The sequence below is a fragment of the Anastrepha ludens genome, chromosome 6, assembly GCF_028408465.1.
Source record: "Anastrepha ludens isolate Willacy chromosome 6, idAnaLude1.1, whole genome shotgun sequence".
NCBI lineage: Eukaryota > Metazoa > Arthropoda > Insecta > Diptera > Tephritidae > Anastrepha > Anastrepha ludens.
Window position 1 is genome coordinate 46,583,622 of NC_071502.1, and position 12,642 is coordinate 46,596,263.

The following is a 12,642-nucleotide window of genomic DNA, read 5'->3' on the forward strand; positions in this document are numbered from 1 at the left end:
ATGAGCGTTTATATTCAGCTACATTTTATTTTCGCTGGTCATCCGTTCTGACTTAACCGCGTCGCATTCCAATAAATAAACCAAGCGTTGCCGCAACATTAATTTGCACACACACATACTTACATCTACAATTACGTATGTATGTTTGCATGCGTATGCTGGCGAGTGTTTTTGCAAGGATGTCTAAATTCTTTTTTTCTTCGTGCACTTGGCTTTTCCTCCAGCTCCACACACATGAAAACACCACAAACGCAAATGTAGATACTTACTTACAAATAAATCGATAATTTTTTTCTTCATCTAAAAATAGCGAAAGGAAGTCAGGCAGGTGGGTTGGTCACAGGGTCGCTGGCTGGATTGCTGGGTTTGGGTTGGGTCTGTTGTGGTATGAGTGTTTGCGCTAGCTGTAAATATATCACTGCTATTCTCTTTGTGTGTATGTATGCATATCTAGATAACGTCAAACATCTATGTATTTGTGTTGCATGTTGTGTGTACGTTTCTTGTCCTGCGCTGGAATTCCACTACACTTCTCAGCTGTCTATGTGTACGTTTAATTATATTCCGTATAATCATTTTTTTAGTCTGTTTTCTGTCTGTCTCATTGTGTTTCGTTGATTTCATTGCACACTAGTTTTGCTTTAATAAATCGCACCTGCTTTTGCGATTTATTTCTATAACCAATCTACTATACCTTTAACGTTGTATTGCTGCGTTTACAGCTGGCCTATTTGCTGCTAGCTGCTGCTGCTTATACTCGTGGTTGTTGTTGCTATTATTGTTGGTATTGGCTTGTGGTCTGCGGTTGGGAAGTGGCAGCTGGCTGACTGGCTTTACGCGATTATGTTCTTAATTCAATACAATTTGACTCGATTCTAAGAAACACACATTGACTCATACAACAAATAGTCAACGTCTAGTTTTTTGTCGCTAGCAGCTGCTGCACTAATACATATAGAGTTGAGTATACTAAGTTTCTTTTTTGTTTGTTTTGTATGTAAGAGTTACTTTTCTGTTCGCAGTAACCCAAATTTCGCGTTTAGTGACCCGAGAACCCACTTTTTTTTACTTCAATTGGAATTTAAACTAATTCTTTTATTAAACACATTTACTTCTTTTCTCAATTCGTTAACTTATCGCAATTATTTCACCTATTTTTCTACACTCAACACTTTTATTGAACTATTCACTGCTATTTCTTCGCTCGTTTGTTGCCTCCTTTGCGTTGACTACTGAGTTTTTCATGTCCCGTAAGGATACTAAAGAAAAATTCGTTGCTCTACCGTTACTGAGATGACTCTAAGACACTGAGCGGCTGTCAAGCGGCGAATTGTGCGTTTGTTGTTTGTGTTTTCTAATTTTTCTTGCTTCTCTCTTTTCTCTCTTGCGGCGAATTGTTCAGCTGTCAGTGCAACTAGAAAACGTGCCTCTCCTCTGACTCTCCTCCGGGGGCATAAAGTCTGTATAGAAAAGATTGTGAACACAGCTTGCTGCCTCCTTTGTAAATTCAACTAAACAGCTTTGCAATTTTGGCAGTGCGTATACGCAATTTATGTTTTTTTTTTTTGCTATCCACTGGGTTTTGTCTTGTCGTCCCACTTTACCGTCTTGTTTGAAGTTGGATATTATATTGCAAGCTGGCACTGGCTTTGGTATTTCGTGCTTGTGAAAATCGATGATACGCGTGAAAAAGTATCCCCAACAGCTTATGAGCTTTCCTCTCGCCGCAACGGTTAATTTGTGAGCTTCCCAAATGAGCGCATAGAATTGTATCGAACGCATGCGCTAAATTGTTTTTGACATTTCCCAAGAAATGAATGGGAGCAATTTACACAAAAAATTGTGTATGTATGTGTGAATGCGAATATGCGAACATATTTCTAAATGTACATAAGTATTTACACATTTCTACCGTGTCCAAAATGACTTCAATTCTACATCAACTTTGCTTACCTTAGAAAAGTTATATTGAAACTCGTACAGCGAACCAGTGAAAATACTGTGTATCTGGTTATAGGTTATAGGATTAAGGTTATAGTATAAAGTTATAGAAATCTCACTATGAGACTTTCAGGGATTACTGAACATAGTCTCAGCTATTAGGCATAAAATAAGAAAAAAATCCGAAGATAATTGTTTTTCAAAAATGGCAAAAAAATGTTCCCCAAAAGTTAAAAAAGAAAACAACAAAAAATTAGTAAATTTTTTACTAAAAAATCTAAAAAATGGTATTTTTAAGAATTTTAAAAAGAAAAGAAAATATTTCAATTTAAAAAAATCTAAGCAAACAAACGTAAACCAAAAAAACTTTAAGGGGTTTCTGAGCTTAGTCTTAGTTATTAACGAAAAAATTAAAAAAAAAACAAATGGCAAACAAAAATTTTTCCCAACAATTTTTAACAAATATAAATTTAAAAGGATTTTTTTTTAGTTCCTAAAAAATTGTATTATTTTATCTTGAATAATCTAAAAGAAAAAGGTATTTATAAAAATTTTAAAATATTTCCATTTAAAAAACTTTAAATAAACTAACGCAAACAAGAAAACTTTCAGGGAATACTGAGCTTACTCTCACTTATTAATGAAAAACTTTAGGAAAAAAATGGCAAACAAAATTTTTTTCTAAAAACAATTTTAACAAAAAATTTTGTAAGTGCATTTATCCAAAAAAACAATCGACATTTGTAAAACTTTTACAAATAACCATTTTAACGCAAACAACAAACATTTGAATTTAAAAACTCTAACCATTATTTGCAACTTGAAATTGTTCTATACATATAATTTTACAAATGCTTGAAAAGATGATTATCGCTTCGCTTCTATGCTGAACTAAACGATGGATGAGATAGCACCTCTCATCTAAGCTCTCGTAAATTCTCATGCGCTGTTAACGATGTTTACAGGCAGGCGTTGTTGTGATAGAACTCAGCCTCCTTTTTATTCGGCAATTCTGGCCACTTCTGGTCAATCGCCTATTTATAACTGAGGTTTAAATTGAGTGTTTGGTTCGATACGAGAAGATAAATGTAGATAATTCGTTTTCAATTCCACCAAAAACGCAGCAGAACCCCATGATGGAAAGAGTAATGAGGATAGCGCTTATCATGGTACCGTTACTTTGCTCTCAGCGAATTTGACAATGAGCTACGTCGTTTTAGCACCAGTATGACCCTATTACCATTTTCGTAACTTGATTTAGCATTTTTTTTTTTTGTTATTTAGTCTCGGAGTTTTAGTTCTTTCTTCATGACATCTTTCTAGCCTGTTCTAATTAAAAGTAATGTTTATAATTTTCTAAAATATACATTTTTAAAAAATTCGTTCAATAATTCACTCAGTTTTATTTAGCTTTACTTTTTTTAATATCTGGTTGCATTGCCCGCGATTGCAGTTGTTGTTGGTGTCCTTCTGCTTTCAGCAGTCAAATCTCTCTCTCACGACTGCAGTGTTGTCTAGCTTTTGATATAAAAACGCACGAAAATGCCCATTTAAAGAAAATAAAATACCAAATTTTTATTGAATTACTTAAAGAACTTTGTATGAGTGGCAAATTTTCTTTAAAATGTGCGTTTTTTTTTTAAATAAATGTGTTATGGATATGTACAATTTAATTTAAGGGAACGACGTATTTGCTATATTTCAGGTTATGTAACACAATAAGGTATTTCAGTATATTTTGGTATGTTTTTGCTTATTTTTACTATGAATACACCTCTTGATGCCCTATGACCTACTAAGGATTGAGGACCGGACGGAACGATTACATCTCTAGGGTTGTAATTTGCATTCAGCAAATTCAAACGCTTTTTGAAATGTTTCCAGAAAAGAATTTTCTGTACTATTGAACTCTTTCTATTAGTTAGCTAGAGGTAAGCTTGTATACGTATTTTATTTAGACGTAAGTTTGTAATTGAATTGTGTATATATATTTTCATTATTTAGTTTTAGTTGTCGGACTGAAATTATGTTTTCTTAACTTCTTGATAATGAATAAATAAATAAATTAATAAAATTTCATGGAAAGTGAATTTTGCCCATAGGAATTTATCGAACAAATTTTGGGATAGCATTAATAACTTTTTTAATAACAATTTTTTATTTTTTATCTATTTATTATTATATATTTTAATAGTAACATTTTTTATTTAAAATATGTAATTTATTTTGTTTTTTCAAAAAAAAAATTAGAATCGAATGGCCATAGCTCGTAAAAAGCCACATTTTTGAACAAACCTCGTATGAATGACCATCCGGTGCACACTTCGTTTATTTCATCAGAACACTGTACGTACGCAAGTCAATAAGTTACTGCAATTTTTACTTTTATCTGGAGATATACATATATATGTAAGTAGGTATGCACCATCATTTAAAAAACTTTTACATGCATGATTGTGTGCGACTGTTACTCCCACTAACGCTACTTCTTATCAATTCGTGCGATTCGCTCTCACTCTCACTCTTCCTCTAATTCCCATTCTCAACTTTCATCGCTCACTCTCACCTCTCTCTCTCTCTGCACCTAACTGCTATTTTAACGCCCACACACAATATGGCAAAATATGCGTAAATTCTCGCTTCAATCGTTACTAAATGTTGCCTGCAAATGACAAGTAAACTTCGTGCGTCTCCCAGTCTGTCTGACAAGTATACCATATTACAGCGTGCGTACGACAAGTCAACGCATACACACACGTAACACATGCCAATATAACGATAGGCATGTATAATATGTACGTGAGGGTAAGATATACATATCAATATATATGTGTACATATATTTATGGACAAGTACACAAATACTGCGTTCACTTATCTTACGCGCCATTAATTGATTTTCGCATTCATCGCACCAACGTTCGACGACTTATAGTAGGCTTTACATATCTACTAAAGCATACATTTGTATGTAATGATAAATAAAACGTGCAAACATTTAAGTTAGTATGCACTTATGGTCGGCTCATATTTGACAACCGTCATCAAAAGGCTGTCAAATGTCCTACAACACTTCACACCGGATTTTCACGTTCCGCTCTGCTCTTCTCTGGCTACCTCTTTGGGCAGCCTTTCTCAAACAGCGAATTAGAGTGTGAAATCAGTCCTTTTTTTGTGCGAATAAAAAGTGCCACATTTGGTTACAAAGGTAAACAAAAAGTTCCTTCAAGTGCCTGTACTATATTGTTATTGTACTTGTAAATATACGTGAGTGCGCATGGTATCAAAAGTGTATACAATTTTCAGGTTTTAAGTTATATAATTTTCTAAATGTGTGTGTACTTACTTTGAGTAAATATATTGTATCCTCTACGCCCACACTGTTTGCGGGCCTAAACGAATAAATTTATATATTTATTTTAATGTGTATACTTTCGCAAGCAGACAGTGAGTGGTCAAGCAATTAGCACGCTGTGAATGATAGGCATTTTTAAACATATTTTTAAGACTTAAATAAAATTATGTTCGTTTTTAAGATATTATTTTTATTTTATTTTAGCAATACCAATATCAATATTTTACACCTCCATTTCCAAAATATACAAATGGTCCCTCAAATAATACATTGTTGCATACTACAAAGTAAATCAATGGTTTTAACACGATCACACATTCTCAACCGGATAGAGATTTGGATTGTTAACTAGTCATGGTAAGAGTCGAAGGAAATCTCATTATTTCGAAAGGCCCCAAAATATTCATTTGTATTAAAATTTCCGTTATAATTAACTTTAATTGTACCCAGTAAAAATCTTTGGAATTTGAAAGCTTCTTATTACTAAGAGAGTGTGTTTCTACAAGCCTAATATTGTTTTTTGGACGTATGTAAAGTTTCATTTCAATTTGTCAATCCATTCTTTGTTTACAAGCCATTAGTATCGACATGCCACAGTATTGTCTAGAATGTAAAAAATCAAGTATCGTGCAGTGACTAAATTTTTATTTTTGGAAGGCTTAAAAGCAAAGAAAATTTTAATAACGAACGTTCAAAGTGTATAAGGACTTTTCGCCATCAATTAGTACAGTAGGAAGATGGGTTGCTGAATTCAAATGTGATCATACAAGCCCTGAAGACCACCCACGTCAAGTACGTCGAAAAACAGTAACAACATCAGAAATACAGGATATTGGAAAATCATCGAGTGGCTGAAAGTGATTTAGAAAAGTTCTAGGCATCTCATTGGGCAGTGTAAGAAATATTTTGGCTAAAGTATTGAGCTGCCGAAAGCTGTGAGCACAATGGGTGCCGCATTTGCTAACAATGGATCAAAAACACGATTGAATGCATCTTTTTCAGTACCAGCATCAATATTTAGAGCGTTTTCGAAAGGATAAAGTGGATTTTGTGCGACGATTCATCTTTATGGATGAGACTTGATTATATTACCATGATTCTAAATCAAAACAAGAGGCTAAAGAGTGGTGTTAAACTGGTTCTTCAGCGTCAAAATGAATTCGTGTCCAGAAGTCCAGAAATCGGCCACGAATTTTAAACATTAGTTTTTTGGGAAGCGAAAGAAATTTTGTTTGTAGATGCAATCTGGTAAAACAATAAATTCGAAATAATATTGTAAGCTATTAGACCAGCTGAAGGAAAAAAGTCGTGAAAAAAGATCCAGTTTGCCAGAAAAAATTATTTTTCTTCACGGCAATGCTCCGTCTCACAAGACCATTTTAACAATGAATTAAAGTTCAAATTGTTGGAGCATCCACCGTACTCACCAGTTTTTACCCCTAGCTTCTTCTGAAAAAAAAAAAAATCATGCGTGGAAAGCATTTTTCAGCACATGATGAGGTCACAACAGCTGTGGAAGCGTATTTTGTAGCCCTTCTAGATTCTCACTTCAGGGATGAAATTGATAAATTGGAATCTCATTTGAAGAACTTTACTGATGTTCAGTGAAACTAAAGTGAATTTCGAACCATAAAAATGTGTTTTTCTTGCCGAGCCGGAAAACTTATTGACCAACCTAGTATGTATATGATGCCTTTATTCTTCAAGCTACTTTTACTCGAAAGTTTGTTCCCGAGTTATCATACTTCGAGCGCTCTCTAAATAGTGTCACTGAATTTAATGATTTAAGACTATGTTTTACTACGAAACTAAGCTTCATCACACACATCAATTAGATTGTTTCGCAATATTGAGCAATGCTAGCTTTTTTCCGGCATAACTGCCTATATTACTCGATTACTCTGAAGATTTCATGCACCTCTCTCATAAGATCTAGACTTGATTACACAGCCTTCATTTAAAAACCGTATCACCGCTTAAACAGAATTTCAACAGACAGTGGGTAACAGGTTGATGGGTACCCGCTGTCAAAATTAGAACACATTTAATAGCACTAAATTACATTGAACTCCGGCGGGGACAGATTTCTTGTCGGCAGTTATTTTTACGGCAAATATATAATATATATACATATATAATTGGCGCTTACTCCCTTTTTGGGTGTTTGACCTCCTCCTCCTATTTGTGGCGTGCGTCTTAATGTTGTTTCACAAATGGAGGGACCTACAGTTTTAAGCCGATTCCGAACGGTAAATGGTTTTTTGTGAGGAGCTTTTTCATGGCAGAATGTATTTCTGCCGCGGGACGATTAGAAAACACTTTTCTTTATTTTGGTATTTCACGGAGATCCGACCCAACGTACTCCGAATTCCGAACGGTATTCACGGCTTCGGCGGCAAATAATATTCGATTTGCACAAGAAACTCTGCAAATTATCAATAATTTAGAAAGATTTTTTTTTTTTTTGTGCTAATGAGCTTTACCGAGTTGGTTCACAACTACAACAGACGAAAAGATTTTACTTTAAAATTAATTTTACTGTAACCACAAAATGTCAGCTGAAAACCAGCCTGTCGCAATTGTGTTTAACCAAATTTCCGACGGGAGTAGATCAGCTGATCACCACTCGTCAATCCATTACCCGCTATACCGCTGCAATTCTTTTACGGGCCTCATGCTTCTACTTTTTCACTACATTCGTTCAACTTCGGAGAACCTGGATCGCCTTAAAACCTCAGTAGGTTTACCTTGCCATTTTATAGTTCGTCTTCTTAATAATTCAGTTTATTGCCCTACTCTGTTGGAATTCCAATGTGCAATTATGTCAAATTGGCTTCTTTAACTAGAGACCTATTTAAGTTAAACGATTTTTATGATCTGCACCCTTTTCTTGCCTTGTTGGTACTCACGATTATTTTTAGCCTATTTGTGCTTATTTAAGTAGTCTTAATCTATAATCAACAAGAGTTTTGTTCATTTGGCTAAAGAAACAATTCTAATAAATAAAATGTAAAATAGTAATTCTTGGAAGTGTGCTAATTACTTGACCACCCACTGTATGTACACTATATATAAATAAATATATTTGATGCGAAGGCGTTACAATTTTACTGATGCAGTATTGATGATGAATTACATTGAAGATCTGAACTGAAGGGTTTCAATCAAAGTTAAAGTGGAAAAGGAAATCAGACAGAGTTCTTATTCAAATATATGTATGTACAGATGTTTGTGTGTATGTGGTTAAGATTCTGTTTATATATACATATATATATAATTGGCGCGTATAGCCGAGCTCCTCCTCCTATTTGTGGTGTGCGTCTTGATGTTATTCCACAAATGTAGAAACCTGCAGTTTTAAGTCGACTCCGAACGACAGATATTTTTAACACACTTTTATTAGGTCGGGTTGTATGTATGTATGTATGTAACGGAATCTTTGAGCTTAATTTTCACTGGCTTCTAAACATCTGATCGACTTGAAATTTTGCACACCTATCAAGGACCGATGACAATGCAATAATTTGATAAAAGTTTTCCATTATCCTTATTAGGATTGCCAGGATTAATATTTTCTTTTTTTACCTGTGGGCAAAAAGTAAGGTGAATTTGGTTGTAAAATGAAAAAATCTTTTTTTATTCTTGTAAATCAGTTTCTCAGGCTCCCTCCACGAAATAAGTTCTTCATCCCGATTACTTCTTTATCACGGCCGATAACTGCATAGCTTTAGACTCACAGTCGATAAGAAAGGAATTAAATATAACACGAATATATCGAATAATTTATTCACTAACTGCAATGATAACAATAATTTCCATTCATAATAAACAAAAAATAGTTTAAAAAAACTAAAAAACACACTTTTATTGCTAATCGAACTAAAAAGTAGAAAATAAATTTTAATGACAAAGAGACCTATAATGAAGTAATAGCAAATCGAACGATCAGTCATAGTCAACTACCTCAGAACAGAATTATAACAAAAATTAAGATACAAATAGAGTAATTCAAATTAGAGTTAAAAGCGTGGGATGCATTTTGCTTCACTTTCATAACCCTCTGTACATAGGTACAGCCAATAGAATGATTGTAAAATTTACTATATCAAGCAGTTTTTTTAAACTATTTTTTATTTATGAGGAGCTTTTTGTCATGGCAGAAATATACTCGGAGGTTTGTCATTGCCTGCCGAGGAGCTTTAAAAAAAACTTTTTCATGTAAATCTAAGATTTTCTTATAATTTTTATTTTTTATTTTTCTCGAGACAGACTAGCAAGTACAGCACTCAGACACAATTAAATCCATTGTACTGCACTCGGATTTCCTTTTTAATTTTCTATAAATCTACTCGACCTCCGAACAAATCTGAGTAGATCTTGTAGTTCCAGGGAGACAAGGTGGTCGCTTCTTAGCCCATCAGTGCTAATGACCTCAAGCCCGATTCGAGCGAAGGCGGGGCAGACGCATAGAAAGTGGTCCGCCGTCTCATTCTTCTCTCCACATGCTGGGCAGAGTGCACTGTCTGAAAGGCCCACCTTTTCCATGTGCTTTGCCCATAGAAAGTGGCCCGTCATCAGTCCAACCAGCCTCTTACAGTTCCCTCTGCTTAGTGACTAGGGGAACTGCGACAGTCTTTCGGACATGACAGGTAATATCAGTTTTGTCCACCTGCAGTCTCTCTCAGCCTGCCAAGCTCGGTTGTGGGCTAGAGCTACCCGTTTGCTAACAGTGGCTTTGATGGCTGCAGAAGGAAGTGGCAAAACAGGCTCCGGGCCAAGGAAGTTGGCCTCAGGACCTATTGTGGCTAAAGAGTCAGAGATCTCGTTTCCCGCGATGTTAGCATCAGGCTATTATGTCTACCGACATAGTTCAGCCTGGATTTACAGGACTCGTCTACCCTTGAAGTGGTTGGAGGGCTATCTAAGGCCATGAGTGCAGCTTGGCTGTCACTGCAGACGCATATAGATCTGCCTCTCCATCTGTTTTCCACAAAAAAGTTCATCGCTTCTTGCATAGCATATAAGATGCATGCATTTCAAGAGCAAAGTGCAGTTTTGTCCGGAGTGCCGGAACCGTGCTCGGTGCTAGAACCATCCGTGAAAATGCGAAAACAGTGTTTGCCGGGCTCATTTTCTGAGTTTGACCACAGTTGAGCCTCTCCAAGCACCTGGATGGCATGGAGTCAAGGGGCATGGCAAGGGTCGTTGGATCGAAGTCCATGCCTACTCTATTGTCCAAAGCCGGTCAGGGGCCGTACCAATTCCCCTTGTGTTTCAGCCTGCAGATGTCCTTCAAGGCCTCTCCTTGGATGAAAACATCAAGTGGTGGTAATCTAATCAGAGCTTCTAATGCCGGTCCTGAAGTATTCGGTAAAACTCCGACGCAACAAATGGCCACAGTGCGTTGTAGTCTCGATAAGGTCCTCTTAACTCCCACGAGGGTAGGTGATAATAGGTCTTATCATAGCCGTGTAGATCCATAGGACCTTGCTAGGAGAAAGACCCACGTTTTTCCAAAAACACCCTTGCACTACCAGAATGCTGTCAGTGCTTTGGATGTATTTGTTTCAACGTGTGATTTCCAGAGGAGTTTACTATCGAAAATTACTCCAAGATATTTAATTTCCTTGGATAGCTGGATTGTGACTCCTTTTAGCTTGGGTAGAACGGGTCCATCAAGCTTCATCCTTCTGGTGAAGCGGACAATGCCAGTCTTGGTGCTGATAGCTTTGCTGATAGCTCATTCGTACAACACCAAGTGTCAATTATTTTCAAAGTAGTCACTGCAAAAATATTTAATATGGAGGTATCAATTGAAAACACAAAGAGCTTAGTCATATCAAAAAATCCAATAACGTGCAAACTGAAATATGCGAGTGGACCAAAATACCTGCAAGTCAGATACTGGCAGCTTGCGATTCGTTTCGGGACCATCCAGCAAAAGTAAATTTCTTAATTTTGTATTATTTTCACACATTTTTTATTTTGAATTGAATAAAAGTAATTTCCATTGCCTTTTTAATTGTTTGCCTGCACTGTATAGGCGTTTTAGTTGTGTGTAAATTTGTGTTCGAATTTTTAAAGATAAGCAACTATAAAAATAAATGGTCTACAAGAGCTGGATAGGTATGTATAGGGAGGGTCATGTAGAATTAAAAAAAAAACTAATCAATATTTTTCCAAACTTTTTTTTTATTTTGAAGATTGCACATTGTCATTTATGAATGAAAAATAATATCGTTCAAATGACTGCCACGACTGGCTTTACAGTAGGCCATTCGATCAACCCAATTTTAAGCACATTTTCGATTGTTTAGGCTTCAATTTCATGAATGGCAACTTCGATTTCGTGTTTTAAAGCATCAATCGTCTCTGGATGGTTCGCATTGCATTTGACCTTAACGGCTTACCACAAAAAATAGTCCAACGGGCTTAAATCACAGCTCCGAGGCGGCCAATTGATATCGGAATTTCGGCTGATTATTCGGTTTTCAAAAACGGTAGCCAAAAGTTCGAGTGTAACTTTGGCAGTGTGACAAGTTGCACCGTCCTGTTGAAACCAAATGACGTCCATGTCATCCTCTTCAATTTTTTGAAATAACTCGTTGAGCATGTCACGGTAACGCGAACCGAAAACGCATTGGATGGTCATTAGGCTTCAGTTCTTGCACCAATTGAACTTTGTAAGCCTTCATACCGAGGTCTTTATGCAAAATTCTCCTCAAAGAAGTGCGTGAAATGTTCAATTCTTGAGAACGATGAGGAGTTGAGGTTGTTGGATGTTCACGCACATTTTCGGCTTCAGCAGCAATGTTTTTCGGGTGTACGCACGTAGGAGCACGTTCACGTGTTGTTTTATCCATTAACGATCCACTTTCATGAACACGATTAACAAATTGATCCACAAACTGTCTTGTTGGCAAATTTTATTTTTTTATTTTTTTTTTAAATTTCTCACAGTTTGAATAAAAGACTCACCTCTTTGGAAATAGGTTTTCAATATTTCCTAATTTTGTTCAAGCGTATAGTGTCCCATTTCGAAAATGTCAATTTAATTTTTTTTTTTATTTTTTTATTTTAATAATTTAAGTAAATTATGAACACATTTGACATGTCATTTCTGCTACCATTCACAAAAAAACAGGTGGTTCAAAAAGCAAACGCTATATGGTCCAACCTGTAAAAAAACCTTAGTTTTGTTTAATTTTCAATTAATTTTTAATCACTATTTCCTATTTTATGGATGATGCCTCACAAATCTATTGGTACTATTTCGTTCAGAACACCGACTACTTACAGGGATATTAGTACAAGGAACGGAATTGTCGCAATACTTGAACACCGTCA

At 35.6% G+C, this 12,642-nt stretch overlaps 1 protein-coding gene across 3 annotated transcripts in view; it reads right to left on the reverse strand.

Moving 5' to 3' along the window:
* Positions 1–1,670, reverse strand: part of LOC128867439 (ras-related protein Rab-3) — a 74,308-nt gene extending 72,638 nt beyond the window's left edge. For all 3 annotated transcript variants that reach the window (XM_054108641.1, XM_054108640.1, XM_054108639.1), the window contains exon 1: positions 695–1,670. The gene's annotated coding sequence lies outside the window, so the exon portion shown is untranslated. The remainder of the gene's footprint in view (positions 1–694) is intronic.
* Between the last annotated feature and the right edge of the window lie 10,972 nt (positions 1,671–12,642).